We start from the raw sequence: 18333 nt of genomic DNA on the forward strand, positions 1-18333 counted from the left end.
ACCTTTTTACTCCATGTTCTGTGAAACCTTTTTTCTCCACCTTCATTAATCAAATGACTGATACTACCAACGTTCTTTAAACAGATTCAGATTAGTCCAAAGCACTAAATAAAAAGAAAAATGGATCATGACTTAGGGAATGCAGAGTACTAAACAGAGAAATATAGATCAGTGCACATAAATCCCTTCCCTTCCTTCTGCCAAACTGAAAATCTCGAAAGATTTAATTTGAAGGGTAGCCATCAAATATTAAGCAACATCTTCCCTCTAAAACAAAACAAAACTATATGTAATGTTTTCCCTGTAACATTTAAAGTAATAAAATCTGACTCACCTTGATCACTGGTGTGAACTTTCACAAGAAAGCAAACATTTTTAATTCCTCATCTTTAAATCTTATTCAGTAAAGGCAAGTAGGATGCCACCAACTGTTTAAGAGACCACTCAGGGACAATTTACTCAATCAGGCAGAAGTGAGGCAGTGACAGACAGCAATTTTCCCTCTTGGGATAAAATAAAGAGCAGAACTCCTCCACTCTCAGCTTGAGCAAACAGCTTTTCTCCTTAGCACATTTCCCTTCTCAGCCAAACTTCCCTGCAGCTGTTTCAACATCCTGCAGCCATCTAGCAGGAAGAGTAAAAATGTCTGCTGTTATAGATAACTAATTTTACAATCCAGACAGGTTCACTTAAAGCCACTCCCTCAGATGCATGCATTCACTATACGCACTTATTTTTGTAATTGCTCTAGGAAATGCTTCAACAAGCACTATTAAATGTCTTGACGCTTAAATTCTCCTTTCCCTCTTCATTTGCTCTTCATAATTTATACTCTTACCTACTCTGTACCCAAACATGCTGACTAGAAAAAGCTGGCAAGAAATGTTTAAAAAAAACCCATCAGTTTCTGAAAATGCCTGCAAAACACAATGAGATCACTTGTTCCAAAAGCTGTGCTTGCTGTCACATTCCAGCAATTGGTGAAGATTGGACATTATCGAGTCATTGTCTGTGAAATTTTCTAGTTTATTTTCAGCGACTAGGGGAAAAAGGAAAGGATTCATTATTTTTTTTAAGCATAAAACGTAGACTTTCCAGAAAATGCAATAATAATAAGATTCTATTTCAACCATCATGACTCCCAAGAGGAAAGGCATGTCTCTCTGTTACACAAATGGCAAAAAGACTTGTTTCAATCATAATGAAGTTCAAATTTTGTATATGAAACAGATGTTTCGAGTTTCCAGCACAGACGTGATTTAGCTATATATGTTGGCCATTCACTGGCAAAAGTGACACCTCAGAAATCAAAACTAAGTAAGATAACCCAGTTTAAGAAAAAAAATGCCCAAGAAAACAGATTTCCAACTTGCTGATCCAATTTATGATTTACGTTATTTTCACCTCCTCCACACCATCATTATGTCTGTTTGTCCCATTTTCAAGTCTCTGTTCGTGAACTTTATTTTCTGCCCTTGTTTCCCAAAGTCCAGGCTTATTGCTGTAACCACACAGTAGGGCTGTAGTTCCCCTGATTCTTTTCTAGGGACATAGGATTGGAATAACACTGGTTTTGCCAGCAACTCATATACTGGATTTGCACACATTTTGCTCCTCTACAGGGAAGAGATCCCATGTAAGTGAGGGTTCATGGAATTTCTTAAGATCCTTCCAATTTTATTACATAAAATAACCAATTCTTCTGTATAGAAAGAGCAATACCCAGTTTCATTGGTAAGCTGTATTTTATATCTACAGGAAAAACAATAACTTAATCACATTTCCATATTTCTCTCATATGCTTTTCCAATTCCATATTACATTTTTCCACATCACACCAAATTCTTGCTCAATTTCCAGATAGATTGCTTAAAAAGTCTGAACACTGTTCTACAAACATCACTTAGTTTACTGATTCCAATAGAAATTTTTTGTAGGAATGATGTGAAATGTATAATTAAATAAGATTAAAAGACATATCTATCTTTGAAACTCTAACTAGCTGAAGAATCAGATCAGACATTGTTAATCTCAGTTCAACACTCATAATTCATTATTAAAATACCATGTGTTCATCTATTATTGAAAGACACTTAAATGCTGTACACAGATATATCTACACAAGTAGAAACATAACATGAAGAAATGACTGGAAATACTAACAGTGAAGGTGACCTCCTATCAATTGTCTCCCAAATATTTTAGAGTACATAAAATATAACAAGCACGTGGCTTGGTTGTGGTATCAGTCGGTATACCATTTTTCAAATTCCAAATTATTCTCATCCAGACACTGTGACAACATACCATTTTGTTCCAACCTATTAAATAAATATATAAATAAATAAGTCCATTGATTCACAGTCTCCTAAGGATATAAATAATAGACTGGAAGAATTAACTAAATTGATTAGATGCAGTCTGTAGCTGTACTAAAAAATATTGAGAATCACCTTGAGAAAGCAACAAACAAAAAAAATCTATATTAAACTTCTAGTTCTTTTCTTAAAACAGCAGTTCAGGCTTTCACCACTTTAAATAACAATTTTACATGTTTTAAATAGTTTCAAGTCTGCAAAAACAAGTTAAGGGTTTTTATTTGTTTTAGAATTTATGTATCATCTATCTCAAACATCATCAACAAAGTTAGCTTTCTCTCAAAGCAAACTGCCCTTTCTCGTATAAATCAAAGCGACAGTTTTATTCAACCAGTGAGTGATTAGGTGTCCCTCAATAACATTTTTTTATTTCGAACATTATGAGCTTAAATATGCAATATACCAACTTTCATCTAGCCCTCCCTGAAGCTGGAAAGATTTGAGTCTTTTATTCACAGGATGCAAGAGCAGATAAAGCAATCATCACTGTCAGCAAGTTCATGGAATGAAACAACATGAAACCTTTGCCCCCCTAAAAAAAAACCCTTAAGCCTCACTATTAAACAATAAGCAACAATGATGTTAGCTCTCACTTGCTGACACTCTATACTTATCAGCTTCTTGCCTGTCAGCTGAGAGAATGAAAAATAATGGCCGTCTCCTTAATCACAGACTTGCTTCATCTCATGTGAGTTGTATCTGATTTCTGAACAAGTCTCCAGACATTCTGTTATCACATAACACGGACTCTATCAGTCTTTTATCTACCTAATTTAAGATGAATAAATAACTAGTTTCTCATTTTAGAAGAAAATACTTTGAACTGATGGGGGCTGAGATTAGGTGTCAATTTGGTCATGCCCTAACTCTAGCAGCAGCCTGATTGTGTGAAGTTCACCCTTTCCTGAAATTTTATTAAAATGTAGAGTTGGCTATGGGTCTCTAGACAGTTCAGCATAACTCAGCTGGAGCAAAATCCATTATTTGAAAGCTTCCACCCACAACCTGTTTTGCCTGTACCAGCTGGTGCTTTGTGTTTGTAAGGCCATGACCTGTTGTGGTTTAACATGGCAACCTAAGAACCAGCTAAGATTAAGACCTAGAACTGGTTGTTTTTGTGTTGCCTCTGCATCACAAAATAGAGCAAAAGGGGAAAGGTATTCACTGGTAATTAGATGCATATTTCTGAGCTAAGATTAAGTTCTAGAACCAGCTAGGTTGCACGCTGAACATCTGGAAGAAGTACAGTACCACTAGAACTGCCTGTGGAGCTAAGAATTTCAGAGCCTGAGCCTGATTTTGTTTTATATTTTAGACATGTTTCATATCCTACATAGATCAAGTCTCCTGAAATCAGGAAAAGAGTGAGTCTGTGGTGTTCATGAATTTTATTTCTGCTAACTTCCTTCCAATTACGCTCATCACCTATTTGCTAGCAATGACCAATCTGAAAGTGCCACCTAAATGGGTATAAACAGGAGTTGGCTAACACAGTATTGCATTACACGCTCTAAATCTTCTGCCAGTGATATCTGCCAGTTGGGAAACCCCTAAATCATCAAGTTCCTTGTTTCTGAGAAGTATGACATCTGCTATAGCATCTGTTCATACCAGGGCTCTAGTAGCTACGCCTGTGTAAGCTGAGAAGGTTCTCAAAGCAATGTTTGAATGTTGCTTAACAGTTTCTCCTGGACACTGAATCAGTTTGCTTATTGAAAATGATTTTTTAAAGGTGAAATAATTATGTTCTTGATTAAGGAAGAAGAGGTGGAATTGAATTACTGTAGTTTTAGACATGCTCTTCCAGTTCTTTGTATTTAACATGGACATGCTAGCTTTGTTAAGACTTCAGTAAGCTCTGAGTTGAACAGGGGAGTGGAGTAATCAGACACTGATAGGACAAAGAGGAACAGTTAGATTGGACATCAGGGACAAGTTCTTTACAGAGGGAGTTGTGAGGTGCTGGAACAGGCTGCCCAGAGAGGCTGTAGATGCCCTGTCCCTGGAGGTGATCAAGACCAGGTTGTACGGTCCCTGGGCAACCCGGTCTAGTACCAGATTTGGAGGCTAGTGGCCCTGCCCGTGACAGGGGTTTGGAACTTGATGATCCCTGGGGTCCCTGCCAACCCAAACCATTCTATGATTCTATGATCTTGTTTAGGTCTCCAGAAAAAAGAATTGTCTAATGACTTCACTCATGCCCTGATCAGTCAACTTATTTTTATTTCCCCAACACCAAAATACTGGTAAGAATTTTATGTAATAAAAGTTGCCATTGAAATATGTACATTCTTACAGACAAAAGTATTTGCAAATCATATTGTTTAGGCACGTAAGTAAATGCTGATCCTAATGCTGACCCCCAGCAAAACTCATGAAATACCAGAGAGGTAACAATGCATCTCTACACTGCATCAGAAAACTCACAGATGTTTTTACAGACACCTGAAGAAACTGAGATCCCATGGTACTACTGTAGTCATAAAATCAGCAGAAATCCATAATGCATGCAAATCTACAGTTTTAACTTGTATTTCTTCATATGGTGGTAAATGAACCATTGAAATGCCTATCTCCAGTTCATAATATATATTAAACAACTTCCTACTTACCCATAACTAGTGAATATATTACAGCGCTTTAGTCAAAACCTCCCACTATATACTCTCTAAATCTTTTTGTCTATTATATCAAACCATTTGTTAGGCTTTGCTGGCTGTGACAGATACTCCTTAGATTTCAGTCACATTTCTTGTTTTTATGAGGATCACAAAACACAGAACTATGCTAAATGTACATGATGAAGATAAGCCCAGAAATAGATATTTAATAAATCCATCTGATTTTAAGAATTTGTTTGTTTTTATTAACTGCCCAGGGAACTCAACTCTTAAGACTGAAAACATCCAAAAATTGCCTTAAAAGGCCGTGTATACTAATGTAAGTTAAACATTTTCAAATAACTCAGCAACTATCTCACAGTAGCACTCAGTGCAATCAATATTTAAAATATCTTTTGAATTTTGCATATGTAAGAATTTAGATTTTTTCCCAAACAGCACCTATAATCATATTCACAGAGTTGATATATAATCTAACTTAGCAGTGTGCTCTGGTAATTAAAGGAACACATGCTATATTTACATAGTTTACATTTAAACTCATTTAACTATGTGATTTAGCATCTTGCTTCTATAAGGTTACAGGGATTACAAATACTACCATAAATTAAGTTAAACTCCCACACAGCCCTTCCCTGATTTTATTGTGCTTAGCTACTGCAACAGTCTGAGATGGTCTTAATAAGGTGTTTGCTAATGATCTGTTGTTCCTTTAATCAATTTCAAAGCTCTATGTATTGCAAAGGAAACTATAATTAAATTTCTTAATAGATCATATGCAACTGCTTGATGGTTATGAAATACCAAACAGATAATTAATCTACAGGGCTTTTTTTTTCAGTTACTTTGGTTACAGAGAGTTATCTTTTCAGTCATTCTGTAACTTTTCTCTATGGATGCAGAACAAAATCTTACTAGAAGCTGCCTAAGTAAAATCTATCTGTTGACTACAAACATGCTGGTTCAGCTATCAAATTCCATCTGAAGTACTAAGCCCTGAACCGTAGGCTTCAAATCAAAACTGACCTCCAGATGAATCTCACAACCCAGGGTTATGGATCATCAGTATCTGATCATTAGGAAAATATGTATGATCATTAGAGAAATATGTATCTTGGACAAAGCAGTAGCAAGAGATGTAGCTTAGATAAAGCATTATGAGAATGTATTCACCTTCCCTTGTTTAGAAGCATGGTGTCAAGGCCCACTAGTACACAAACATCCTTGGTTTCTCCTGGAGCCATGCCTATGCTGGAGGTGGAATGATAAGGGAGAACAGAAACAGATGTTTCTGCCTGATTGTCATGTAAACTTGTTTATTGAACTGGACGCTCTTGCAGTGACATTGCAGACCTCACCTACAAGCAGATGCACAACGCAGGACTTCCCAGGCTCTCCAAATTCTCACTGCAACCAGGGCTCTCCAGCAACTGCAGGTCTGGATGATGGTGAAGTGTAAGGGCAGTTGGTGATGTATCTTAATCACTATCGCTATCCTCATGTAGTAATGGTTAGGTGGATTTTCTTGTTCTGTATTACTCTTGCTGTATCACTTCATTTATTTTCTCACTGCTTTAAAGTTAAGATAAATGCACTGCTTTAACTTGGTGTCTTGTGACCTCTGTGCCTACCCCATCCACTGGCAATACCAACAAGCATTCTCAGGGACTTGAAAATCCAAAGATTTATGAGGCAGCTTGTGTCAGTTCATACTTACAGTATCATCTTGTACAAATAGCTATAATCATGATCAACAGAAAAAAGAGCATGAGAGCTACAAAATACCATTATATTCCACTTTCTAAATGAAACATTTTCATAAACAGTAATAAAGCAATGTGATATGAAAACATGTTATACAACACTGTCCCCTGAAACAGAGTATAGATGGTCCACATGAAACACTACTGCTTTAATACATAAAATAAATAATTTTAGGATACAATAAGCTTCTTTTAATTTTAAGTGATTATAGACATGGAAATTACATAAAAACAACTCAATTGAAGCCTTTTCCAATTTGCAGGAAATAATTTTATCTTTTACTACAGTAAAAGAATGAAAGACAACAACACAATAAACACCAAAAAAAACCATTTCTTCATTTAAATACATTATTTTTTAAAATATGGAAATAATTACATAGGCTTTGAAAGCAATGCTTTCTATTTATTTCCATGGAAACTATAGAAGATTCAAAAAGAACAATAATTATATATGGTCAAGCAAATTTTCAGCTACAAAACACTAGTTTTCAACACAGTCATAACCATTAGCTATGCATATTCACTAGTAATGAACAAAAGCCTACATGCCACACCCCTAAAAATCTGCTCCAGTGAACGTGACTGTTTCAAAGCTGCTATGACAGCAGCATTGATAGGAATATGTCACCCACACAGTCCATCTTGCATCAGCCTAAACAGATGAAGTCATAAGGTGCCAAATCACAAATAAACAGTGGGTGTAGTAGGACAGTGCAGCCAACACTGGCAACGTGCACCCCTGGCCTTCAAAGTGCTATGGGGCCCAGCATTACTGTGTTGCAAAAGTAAACTTGTCCTCTTATCTGTTCTTACTCTGGAAGTTTGAGTCTTCAGCTCAGTCAGTATTGTGCTGTAGCAGTCAAAGCTGATGGCTTTTGTGGGTTCCAGGAAATCCAGAAGGATCACCACTACCCTGCTGAGGCACTAGCACAGCTGCCCAGAGAAGCTGTGGATGTCCCATCCCTGGAGGTGTTCAAGACCAGACTAGATGGGGCTCTGGGCAGCCTCATCTAGTGGATGTCAACTTTGCCCGCAGCACAGCAGTTGGAAGTAGTCAATCATTGACAACCTAGGCCATTCTGATTCTACGATTCCCACCCCAAAAGTCGGTGCACATAATTTTAACCTGCTGAGGTCTTGAACTCATATGAAAATGAAACTGGCTCTTTAACTTTTTATTTGATGGGGAATTCACAAGTCAACACTCCACGGACTGCAGTTTTGATTCCAGTTTGTAGTAGTGACATTATATCTCATTACCAGTGATGATGCTATCCAGGGAATTGTCACTTTCAGCCTCATAGTGGTTCAATAGGTCCTGACAATTTGCATTAAATGTTCTTGTGAGCAGTCATGTGATACACCTAGTACAAACTGTGCAATATTCCAATGTCACCACCATTATTTCTAACATATTGAAGATTATATTCAGCCCTACAGACATTTCTCTGATTATAATCCAGCAATTCATACAGATGAGCTGATTGAGATGCTCTTCATTTCATGGTGTGAAAGTTGTGCATGGCCATCCAGAAAATGGTTTTATCCAAAATAGAGGCTTTCTCCCTCTCCTGTACATGGAACACTTCCTTTTCTATGTATTATTCAAAACACATTGACCACAGAGTTGACTACTTATCTCTGGACTGACTCCTAGCTCTGTGACCCCATGATGCTTACCCATTTCTAAGTGATCCTCAAGTCTGTTACCTTGGTACTCTTCATGGGCCCACTGCTAGGGGGTGGTCATTCTTTTCTGAGATTGGTTTACTACATTAGGCCCTCTGAGACCAAGAGAACCCTTCTGGGATCAGTGTGATGCTTTTGTGACAGGTGATTTCATGAATATGTATAGGTGTACATACATAGTCTGTCCTAGTTATAGTATTGAAAAATTATTAAATGTAATACGAAACCTATCATAAATGTACATTTCATAGTATTGCTATGTTTGTAATTCATAGCGAGTTTATTTACTGTCACAGTATTATTGCTGTACTATTGCTAAGGTTTCTGAACCTATAAATATTTTCAACTATTTAAGAACTGAGTATTACACCCTCCTGATCACCAAAAGACTTCAGAGACTCTTATGGGAATGATGACCTCCAGTATTTAAGTTATATTTAGGATACAATATTTTCAGTATAACATTTTTCTTAACAGCTAGTAAAGCAGTACTGGTAAATGACATACAGCATTTATTCCTTGAAGCCAGTGCTCCTAGCAATTGATAAGTAAATGTTCAGCACACTACTGGGAAAGACTACATTTAAGCTACAGCTTAGATATGAAACTTGAACCATTGGCTGGTGAAAGTGAGCAGAACCTTGAGGTGCATGCACACGGGGTTGGCCGGTAGGTACATCAACTCCTACAAAACAGCACTTCTATTCACCACCTTCTAGAATACTCTGCCAATTGTTGGGATTCTTAATATGAAAGAGACATGCAAGAGCAGGATCAGCAGAGGGCCTTGAGGTGATTGGGACTGGAGTAATTGTCCTGGGCCGACAGACCTGGCCGGGCCTAGTGAAGAGGCATCAATGGGAGAACTCATGAGCATGCTCTAGTGCCCCTGCAGGGCTTCGGGGGAACTGAAGCCACGTCCTTCTCTACTGGGCACAGCCGAAGGATGAGAGCTGGTACAGAGAAGCCTTTCCCCTGAAGCAGAGGTGAGTAGGGGATGTGCTGGCTCCCTCCTGCCTGTGCAGCCTGGTCCAACCCCAGGGCTGGCCCTGTCAGCAGCAGCTCCAGGCTCCAAGCCTCTCCAACTGCCTCCCACAGGAATTATTCTACAAGAGGCAGTCAGGCCGGTGTCCAGTCCAGGGTCTAGGACACAGACAGAGGCTGCAGCAGTGAGAGGCAGCACACGGAGTTACTTTAAACTTGACAGGTCAGAGAAACTTGGAAGTGGTTTCCCTAAAAAGCCTAGCAAACCACCACTATGAGATGCTTGAATTAATGAAGGCCCAACAGGAAAAACCTACATTTCCGCTTACACTTTCACAGTAAGTTACAATGTTTATAGCACTACCTCTCTAAATTGCATTGTGCTGGCCACACATGATTGCACTACTTTATATGATCCTCTGCTCTCGGATGCAGACTTTGAAGAACTTCAGACAAACAGAAGAGGAAAATCCTGTCTTTAAAACACCTCAAACACTTTAAGATTCCCCCAGAGTCCTCAGTTTATGATGCAAATCATAGAAATTGAAAAACCAAGTTGTTCAACAGCTAGTCACACAGATTAATTACAGTAATAACAAGAGTCATAATAAAAACCACATCCCAGTGACCAGCTGCAGCAGAAGCTGCTACATAACAGAGTGCACATAAATGACTCTATCCCATAATAATTTTACTTATTTTGACAACGAAATAAAAAGGAGACATTCATTTTCATAGGCATATAAAATTTGAATGTTTTATCCAAATCCTGATTATTTTTTTTCATTTGCTTGTAATCTTCAGTCACATGCAGTAAATCACACCATGCAACTACCATCCTAATCTGTTTTACCTGATCCTATTAAGTCTGTTTTTTTTTCTTTCGAAAGCAGCCTAAAATCAGAGAGAGTGTTCCAGAGTCAACTCCTGTAGCTCAGATCAAGCTGTTAGTTAATGCTCAGATCAAGCAGTAATTTTTTTTTTGCACAAAACAGTGTCCTGCAACGTACTGCAATTAAAACATTGGTATCATCACAGAGAACAATCCATGCCCAGATGTGGAGGTGAATAAATAAAGGAACACCTCTGCTGAATACCTCCTGCTGTGAAGGCAGGCTGTTTGCATTTTATCCATTTTATAAAACCTTGTCACTGTGGCATTGAAATAACACTCCAATTTACCAGATAGTGCATCACCTCTGTAAACACAATTTCACAGATTTTAAATTATAACAAAAACAAAACAAGCAAACAAACAAACAAAAACACTGATTGGAGGGCATAAAACACTTTCAGATTTTGTACTTCTATGACTACACAAGTATTTGTCTGTGCTGAACATTTCTCTTCCACTCTTCAGCTGAGGTTTATAGCTATTCGATATAGAAGTCTATAGAAGTCTTCTATATAGAAATCTTTCTCTTCTACCTCAAAAATCTCTGCACTGCACTCCACTTTACAACACAATCTGTTAGCACCATGACAGACCCAGCTATATCCCATTTCTCTCTCCAAATCAGCACTGCTTACTTGCACTTCAGATTACACCCAGTATATCACAACGTGCTCCACTTAGAAAAAAAAAAAAAGAAAAAAGAAAAAAAAAAGCTCTTAAAATTCTACTGACTGCAATGCTTAAGATATATTAAATTAGCGTTGAGACAATTTATAGAAAGCCTTTGTAGATGAGGGGATTATATATATATATAATACATACATACATATATATATATATATATATAAATCTGAACTATTTTTGTTAAGTAATCCACTAAAAATATCTTCAGAAAGGCTGTTAACTTCAAAGTCATCAAGTCATGAAAGTCATCAAGTATACAAAAGAACATAACACAGCAGTTGGAAAGGAAATACAAAGTCATTTGAATTACCTCTGGCATGATGTTAATTAATTATCAAATAAACAACAGCATAACATTTTCCCTTTTTTATTTGTTTTAAAATATCAGCTTTCAAAGCTTATGCATTTTTGCAAAGTATCTTCCCTAACTTTCCACTTTTTAACACCAGCTTTCATTCTTCTGGAACTCAGGTTTTTTAAAGGTCACAACTTCCCATTATCAAATATAAATAGAACGTTATACTTCACACAGCAAAAAGGGAGCTAGCACTGGTGTGCTGGTAATCCTCACAATATTTCACTTTCAAATATCTTCCTTTGTTTCTATCTTAGCACAGACAGGTTGACAGTGACCTCCTGCTTTTCACCTATACTGAAATCAGTACTTTACAAATTCTGTCACTCTTAACTGTTGGTTTTTCTTCCTTAAAAAAAAAAAAAAAGGAAAGAAAGAAAAGTGAAAAACAAGCAACAGAGCACTTCAGTCACTCTTCTGAGACACTTGCACGAACCTGCATGACACAACTTCCCTCACTGATTCAACTTTGAGACCCTCCAGGTTTTCAGTCATTCAGTACAATCTAAAACAACCTCTTAAGAGTATCTTCTTTTCATAATTTTCGGTGTCACATGCTTTCTTTTCCACAGTGAATTTTTGATGCTTACACTCCACACAGTAAACTCAGTTATATCCTTCAATATAATTATTAACGAAGAATTTTTACAAGTTTCATTCTGAAAAAAACCCTGAGAACAGACAAGCTTTGGAAATACAATGAGTTCAGGCAGAACTTAGTGCCTGTATAATACGACTGTATGATATGAACAGATTTTAACAGAATGAGTTTTATATAGATTATTTTATACAATTGTAAAATTTTTCAATTAATTTGATAAAATATTAAGACAGGCCAAGAGTTAATATAAATATTTTATGTAATATCTTTGAGATTCTTACAAATCTTTACCAATTAATTTATAGACCAAGTCTACCTATGTGGAGTAATAATACAATGCAGATATTCCATACACTTTACATGGACAATTCTTTTCATTGGGGCTTACTTTCTGATTATTTTGTGGTAATAAATGCAATTCATACTTTGCAGTGTTCAGAATAAACATGAAAAAATAGTCAACATAACCTAAGAACTCTGCTATTGGTAAATGAGGAAAGTTTGCCATGTAGTCTATACTTGTAAGTACAACTGTGATTGGTTGTGTAACTGCAGAATTACAGTGAATATTAGCGCTGCTGTCCTAGATACGAACAGATGGATTTGCAGGAACTTTGTCACCCTTCAACTGAACACAGTGAACACAAGCCATTAATGTAAGAAAGTGCATTATGTTAAGATATGAAATAATATTCTGTTTCACATCCTTAAGAAACCAAGAGAAGCCATGGAATATATATTAATATTCCTCTAAATTGATACTTGTTTGATAAAGGTATCACTTAGAGAAAAGACTAAACTGCGTGGTATCTATTTTAAGAATTATTTTAGTAAATCAAAATCAAAACAAAATACTGTGCAAAGCAGGTCATATAAATCCTTACTATGTTTTCTGAGGCTTGCCTGACATGACCCACTTTCTGTTCCTAAATCAGTTCCATGCTCAAGCTGTGACATAGGTAATCCATTCAGATATCATCAACATAGCCAAAAGGTATAAAGGAAGCCACTTGGGAAAAGAGAAGTTGCCAAATACAATTTTAAACTAAGATTAGTGATTAAAGACCCCATGGGAAGTCAGACGACAAACAAGAAGGTCATTAACAAAAAGAGTATCTGCTGAAGACAAGGAATAAGTAAGGAATTTGCAAAATGCAATGCACATTTGTTTTCAGTTTCTTTGTATCCCACCACAGAGGAAGAATGCTCACAGCACAAGATTTCATAAAAAGGTAAACTAACTCTTAGGAAGATTACTCAACAGGAAGGAACTGCACCACAGAGAAGGTAGGTGTGAAATCATCCACACACAAAAATTTCCATTCATTTTCTTTTGTGAGGAAGCATGGGTCTGGAGCAAGCACCGTATGGCCATGCATTCTGTGGCACACTCACCAGATGCATCACTTTGACTGCTTTTACTCTCAGTAAGATGTGCTTCAGTACAGTACAGAGAATGCGAGGTATAGTTCTTCTGCACCAAACTTTGCAGCATCACGCTTAAAACAGTACTGTCAAAGAGATTCATCCCACACAGCTGCTACATCTTGTCTGGATGTCACAGAAGGCTCCCAGAAGACTCAAAAGTAAGCCAACTTATGACCAGACTTGGTTTGACCTTATTGTTGTGGCACCTATATCAAAGTTAACATCTTCTATGTATAGCTTTTCTGGGTCTCCAGTCCCACATGGTCCAACATAAAGTAATACGTGAAAACAAAATACTATTACCAGGAAAACTGTTGCATGCGGTTTGCCACTGAGCAGACTCAGCAGAAAAGCCTAGCTTAAGCACAAAAGCACTTTCTCTTTTTACTTTTTTTGTTTTTTCCATTGTTGGGCTTGAACATACTTATGGGTTATAATGTAATGTAAAATTTGTTCAATTCCTAGCACAATTTGCACACACTGAAACATGCACGTTGTCCATTACCTCCTCACTTCCTTTCTATCTTATTTAAGATGAAAAGGTATCTAAATGCACTAGAGAACAGAACTGCAAGGTCTGATGAAATTCAATCCCAGCTTAGAAGAAAACAACAACAAAAAAAAAACAGTATAAAAAGACTTTAAAAATAAGTTTCACATCAACAGAATGACATACATCATGGACCAACTTTAGTTTGTCAGCTTTGAATGCATTACATGTAATCTAATTTTAACTTTGCAACAGTCACTCTTTTCACTTCAAGAGGCATTCACATCTTGGAAAACAAATTACGTTATGCTTGTTTGCCAAGCTTCCCACTGTTTTGCCTTATAAAAAACAAATGGGACTGAATATTTAAAGGCTTGATACCTCATCTTTTCAGGGAGACACTCCAAAAATGCTTTTGGTTACAAGATTTTTTTACAGAATATAATGTGGCAAGCAAGACATAAGAAATAAGAAAGAGCAGCAAAATTAATTTACAAATGTTAACTGTTCTCTAAGTGGGATAATAAGTACTGAAATCTACATCTGCAAAGTTTGTTCTGGAACAAACCCTGAAAAAGAAGTATTTAAATATTTTGTCAGTGGAATTTTGTTTTTCCCATTTACACTACCAGACCAGTAAACCAAAACCAGATTATTTTTCCCAGTGAAAGAAATAGTACTTTCCTTATTAAGAGGAGAAAAGGGATGGGAGGGAAACTTAAGAATCCTATGCTCCTTAGGGACAGGATAGAAAAACTTTTGCTGAACAAGTGAACTAGAAAATGAAGTAAGCAAGCTGCAACACTGAATGATACTTTTGGTAACCTCTTAAAGAGAATATGCAAGGTCTTATCATCTATCAAAATACTTTTAAATAATTTCCAGCTTGGGAAAAAAAAACACAGCAAGAACAAGAACAACAACAACAACAACAAAAACGTAAAAAAAAAAAACCCAAAAGATAAAAAACAAACCCTCCTCTCTTCCCTTCTTCCTTTCTTCTGAATAAAGGTGTCACCAAAACACAGGAATGGAACTTGCCAACAGGAACAACAGGTTAGAAAATTGGTATTACTTTACTGCAGTGCAGAATGCATGGTGGATTGCTTCTGGCATGCACACAAAGGAACAAGAGCACACAGACTATATACCATCAACTTATAATATTCATACAATTTCAACGAAGTGCCCACCTAAAATCTAATACTATGCATGAGCTGTGTTAATGTAGGGTTCTTGCAAGGGGGTCCTGGGTGGTTGTGAGTTTCCACCAGGAGGTATTGTCCATGCGAAAGATCATGTACTAAATAGGCCAGGTCCCATATTCAGTCAAGAAGTTATTTAAAAAAAATTGATTTCTGAGTAAGTTTCTAATTTGCATGTGACCTTGTTATGGTGCCTGCATTATCAGCCCCAGCATGGTACAGTGTACCTCCTCAAGGCTTCTGGGATGCTGAGACTCTGCCTTTAGGCTCCAGATGTCCCACTGATCTAGGAAAAACAAATCTTCCCTAGACAAAATGTCACTTTGCTGAAGAGACTGAATTAATTGCTGAAAGCCCTGGGTTTTTTTTCAGGTATCAACGGAAGAGGCAATAATGCATTTCTTGGTGGTGCTGAATGAATGGCCCTGTTGCCATGGACATGCCCCAGGGCTTCCTACAAAACATGACCTGCAAAAATGTGGGATCTTGCACTCTCTGCAGTTCTTACAAATTGCAAACCAGTTTCCTTTTTGCCCCAGAACATCCTGCTCTTTCCCCAGCTTAAAAATTTACTCTAATATTTCACAGCTATACTAGCACTAACCTTTCATAGTCCAATGCAGTTGTAGGTTTGGTGTATCTTAGTAGACCTTGTGCTAGATCAAACTGAAATCCAAAAGTGGCTTGATACTACCTGTATTTACATTTTTGATGACAAGAGAAACAAGGGTCATCAAACAAGGGTATGAGGGTGCACAGACCACCCTTGCAAACATGCCGCAATGAAACAGTGAACAGCAGGGCCACCTCAAGAAAGAACTCTCACACAGCCTCTTGGTCTTAACTTGAAATAACCATCTATGCTGAGTTTATTAGTCTGCAGAAGAGTTTTCCTACTCTTTCTTTTATATAAAAAGTATTTAAAAATTAAAGCATAATTTAAATTAGTCTTTTTATTTTTCTCACTCAGAAGGAAAAATAAATGGAAGGGAATAAAATAATAGTGAAGAGGAGGACTAACAATTAAGCTAGGTTTCCTAGTTTTATACCTTTTGATGATTCTCTTAAGTGAGATGAGAAAATTTGCTTTACCAAAGTTACAGGATTTTTTTGTGTGTTTTTTGTTTGTTTTGTTTTTTGTTTTTTAAATCAGGTTCACCTTACAAAACTTTGACAACGAAGATGATTCAAGACAACTTACTGAAAGAAATCTCAAATTTATCCATTAATTCCTCACCATAATCTGACCCACACAGCAATCAGGCATTAGTCCTAAATATTTGTTACTCTAACTAAAAATAATTTATTCTCAAAAATGATTGTTAATAGTTCTACTTCAGAAGAAGTCATCATATATGATGACCATCATCATATATGCATCAAAAAAGGAAGCAAAATCATGCATGGCTTTCTTTGAGAAATACTAAATGCCTCTCTAAATAGGTAGCTGAAGGTATTCAGCGTCCCTGACAAAAAGTCAAGAAGCGAAGAAAATGAAGAAATATAAGAAATGTTCAAAAATAAATATACTTTAATTATTGTAACTGTCCTCCTCTTTTTTAAAGTAGCACTGAGTGTCTGAAATACTCAGTAAGGAGATTAAAGAGTAAGACACGCTAAGGAACACATGGCTACAGACAGATGTCCTTCAATTTGTATCTGCTATCCTGCCTTTAGTAATATTTCTTCTAGATAAATAAATGTGTAAACATTTTTTTTCACTATCACCTCAACCATATGTATCTTATATCAGTGAAAGTCAGTATCATCTGGGATCTTTGTCATCTTTGTTCTACTTCATATCACAGAATTACAGAATTGTAGGAGATGGAAGGGATGGACCTCTAGAGATCATCAAGTCCAACATCCCTGCCAAAGCAGCTCCCTAGCCCAGGTTGCACAGGTAGGCATCCAGGTGGGTCTTCAATGTCTCCAGAGAAGAAGACTCCACCAACCTTTCTGGGCAGCCTGTGCCAGTGCTCTGTCAACCTCACTTTGAAGAAGTTCTTAAACACATCTGTGTGGAACTTTCTATGCATCCGTTTGTGGCCATTTCCCCTCTTCCTAATACCACAAACTACTGAGAAGAGTCCAGCCTCATCTCTTTGCCTCCTGCACCTTAGACAATTGTAGACATAGATCAGATCCCCTCTGAGTCTTCTTTTATCAAGGCTGAACAGACCCAGGTCTCTCAGCCTTTCCTCATAAGGGATGTGTTCCACATCCTAAATCATCTTTGCAGCCCTCTGCAGGACTCTTTCAAGGAGATCCCTGTCTTTCTTTTATCAGGGAGCCCAGAACAATACTCCAAGATTTGGTAAAACAATATCTATTTCAGTGTGCACTTGAAATTTGTGAATATTCAGCAGAACACAGCACATAATCCAGAAGAATTAGTGAAAAAAAAATGCATTAATAAGGACTATTACTATTTGTATAATTAGAGATTAGACAGGCTGTTCTGATCCCCATTATCACATGCCCATACTTTAGTCTTCCCAAGTCTTGATGCTGATCTAAGAGACAGTGTATTACCATGCTGTCTTTGCATATAAGCTAGGTAAGCTTCAGCAGTGCAATAAACTGTCTCCATGAAACAGATGAGATTTCCCTTGCTGATCTGAAGGATGTTGGTCCTTTCTCTCGATGTAATGTGCTGTCTTTTCCAGACTTGGTGTTTTTAGAAAGGCGTGACATGGTACTAACATTCCAGGTTTATGGCTAGCAGGGTAATATAGTAACAGGAATACATTTTTCTTCGCCTCTAATTATGACAGTTTGACACAGGGCATGCTTAAGGCTCTGGATAGATTTCTAGCCACCTAAAACACAAAAAAATATTTTGAAATTATTAAGCAATAATATATTTACTCTGGACTCAGACATCCAGTTCTTTTATTATTACATGCTATAAAATTGTTGAAGTTTAAATTGAAATATAGTAGGAAATACATCTTATTCCTGAACAATGATTATTTAGAGTGGAAGAGATTAGTGGGGGTCTTTTATTGAAAGGGTACGAGAGGTCTTTTTTTGGCAAAACATTATTTAAATGTAGAAATCAGAACGATAGGCCACAGAATATTTATATCTATCTTTCAAAATGGGCTCTAGGTACTGTAGTTTATCACTGGCTTTTAGCCAGGAAAATCAGGGTCTCTGAAAGTGCGCTTTAAGCAACTTCGGCAGAAATGGATTATGAACTGCAAGTCACTTCTGAGTGAGCATGGTAAAAGA

The 18333-nt window shown here is 37.0% G+C and overlaps 1 protein-coding gene across 4 annotated transcripts in view; it reads right to left on the minus strand.

The window, feature by feature from the left end:
• PRR16 (proline rich 16) overlaps nucleotides 1-18333 on the minus strand; it is a 171653-nt gene that overhangs the window by 114583 nt on the left and 38737 nt on the right. Inside the window, exon 1 of one of the 4 annotated variants that reach the window (XM_065744275.1) lies at nucleotides 335-377. The exons of the other annotated variants lie outside the window; for them this stretch is intronic. The gene's annotated coding sequence lies outside the window, so the exon portion shown is untranslated. Of the gene's footprint in view, nucleotides 1-334; nucleotides 378-18333 lie in introns of those variants that run through there. 4 annotated transcript variants of the gene reach the window in all.

This window comes from Cyrtonyx montezumae, unplaced genomic scaffold (assembly GCF_038088225.1).
Source record: "Cyrtonyx montezumae isolate F1298 unplaced genomic scaffold, pur_monq_1.0 scaffold_30, whole genome shotgun sequence".
NCBI classification, from domain to species: Eukaryota; Metazoa; Chordata; class Aves; order Galliformes; family Odontophoridae; genus Cyrtonyx; species Cyrtonyx montezumae.